Source organism: Malus sylvestris, chromosome 1, assembly GCF_916048215.2.
Source record: "Malus sylvestris chromosome 1, drMalSylv7.2, whole genome shotgun sequence".
NCBI lineage: Eukaryota > Viridiplantae > Streptophyta > Magnoliopsida > Rosales > Rosaceae > Malus > Malus sylvestris.
Genome location: NC_062260.1, coordinates 149,071 through 151,669, shown reverse-complemented (window position 1 = coordinate 151,669; position 2,599 = coordinate 149,071).

Genomic DNA, 2,599 nt, shown 5'->3' with positions numbered 1-2,599 from the left:
GTAGAGTAGACACATTCTAGCTTGGAGGAAAAAAATTGTGACCCTTATATAGTATACAAGCGACATGGGGGAGATATGACATGATGATTTTGATAAATCATCAGTAGGTCTATGACCAGCAGGATCCTCTCCAGATCCTTTTGGTGAGGATCTTAAGGATCCGTGAATTGTGTTCGTTCATCATACATCGTACATCGTACGGTCAGTTTTTGTCAAGTACTGTTTGTGTTTAATTTTAAATAAAAATATTAAAAATAATTTCTAACCGCCAGATGTACGATGAACGAACAAAATTAACAGATCCCGAGATCCTCACAAAGAGGATCTGGTGAGAATCTGGATTCGGTCTAGGAGGTGCCATTGCTAGGCAAAGCCGTGATATCTACGAGTGTTGTGATCAAGTCGAATACAGGGAAAGCGGCGAAATCAATCCGATGATTGGAAACGCAATCAAATTTTTTCGAGGTTTCCTGGTTGGATTGCTACTTTTGATTCTTTGGCAACTTTTCTTTCCCGTGTTCCTTTTTTGTCAAGTTATTAGTAAGTCAATGTGTTTGTTTTCTGTCAATAACAGAATTGGATGACTTAAAAAAATAGTAAATAATAAAGGAATTCACTCAGAACTTTCGTCTTATCATCAAGACCGTTAATATCATAAATGGTTAGTAGTTGTATCAAATTCTTGAAACTTGTTCGTGGAAGGAATTTCCGTGGGGAATGCTTCCTGGCCGACAAGCACACAGCTCCCCGAGAGGTTGGCGCCGGTTGATGCTTTCTGTCGGGCTTCTGCTTTACTGGCGGGCTTGTCGGGCAAAGCCTGTCGGGCAAGGCTTGTCGGGCAAGGCTGAAAGAGAAGGACAGAGTTAACTTTGAAAGGTGCCTTTGTGGGGCCTTGAATGTAGGCGTTGAGGCTCACGATCAAGATTAACTTTAAATTGCTCAAGCGTGCCACTACCATCTTCAACATGGTAGATGTAGAACGGATGTTTTAGTTATTATTATATATATATTCGAGAAACCATGTTAGTTATTGACAGGTGCCTTTGTGGGGGCCTTAGGTGTAGGCCTTGAGGCTTCCTATAAATAACTAACTTAGTACTCAAACACATAAGGTTCCTTTTGTGAGTTATATGGGTCTTATAACCATCACACTTCTGATTACCTGAGCTCAAAGAGCAGAATGAATCCAAATAGGTGCCTTTGTGGGGCCTTGAATAGGCCTTAAGACTTCCCATCAGAACCCCTTCTATACTCAATGTTCTTGCCCGAGAAATAGGATGAATCCAAATAGGTGCCTTTGTGAGGCCTTGAATAGGCCTTGAGGCTTCCCATCAGAATTCATCTCGTACTCGAACGTTATATGGTCATCATAATATAACAGAAATAAAACCAAGTGGCAGGTCGATTACTTGCGCCCCAAGTAACTTCGGACTTCTTGTTTATCAAAGCTTGTCGTGGATGGGTTAAGTCCACATCAGGTTCTTTTTTATGCCTTGAGGCCAAGGACTTTTTAGGGTGATCAAATCTTATATGCCCGAAGGCTTAGAACTTAGATCTGACTTGAACTGTTAAGACATATTCAAATCGGATTCAAGCGCTGAGAGAGTCTTTTAATAGCCATATTACTAGAAATAACTTGGATACAACTTGAAGTATACAACATATTGCTAGGCTAATGAATGAAAAGACAAAAACAAAGGAGGTCGGGCAAGGTTTAACCTTGTCGGACAAGGCTGATCGTCTTGCAACTTTCTATCTTTGTGGGTTAATAGAAGGTTTGAAGGCTTAGAAAAGGGGTTGGCAAATGAGTTTGCAGAAACAAAAATCGATACTACAGCAGGTGTTGAACAGGGTAGCAGAGCTATTATAAAGGGTTTATCCCGAAAGGGATGAAGGCTTGGGCTGACTACAGCTTCGTTTTGAAGGAAAATCTGGCTTTGAGCAGAGTTTGTGCTTTTGTTTGTTTGTTTGAGTGTCCTTGATTCTGACTTCTCTTTCTCCTTTTATAGACACCTTGGCTTGGCCTCTTGTAGCAATAATCTTGCCCAAATGTAGTTTGAAGGATAGTGACTCATCAGCTATTTACTTGTACTGCCATTTAAAAGTACTTTTTGGGCTGATTAGCTGGCTGGTCTATACCACTTGGCCATTGGGTAGGTGAGCAAGTAGTCTTCATGGTCTGCACCTAGTCAGAAATGGGCTTCTCCTGTCTTCTAGACTTCGGCTGGGTTTTGACTGGCCTTGACTGGGCTTCTTCCTTTTAGGCTGCTCTTTGGGCCAACTTTCCCCGAGCCCAAAGTTTAAGTTTTGATCCAAACAAAACTCTTATCTAATAATTAGGAAATTAAACATTTCTTGAAAACACAATTAATAATTTCTCAAAGCAACATATATAGCACTACAACAAACAAGTTTCATCCCAGAGCATTCACATTCTTGTTTCCCATTGTTCGTTCCATGAAGAAAGACTGATTGTCGAAAAGAAGTAAATATATGTTGGAGCAATGAGTCTTTGGACTAAGTCCTGAAAAATTACATATTTGTACAATCCAATTCGGGTAATCAAGAAAGAACACAATCAAAGTTGTCTAGAGCAAAT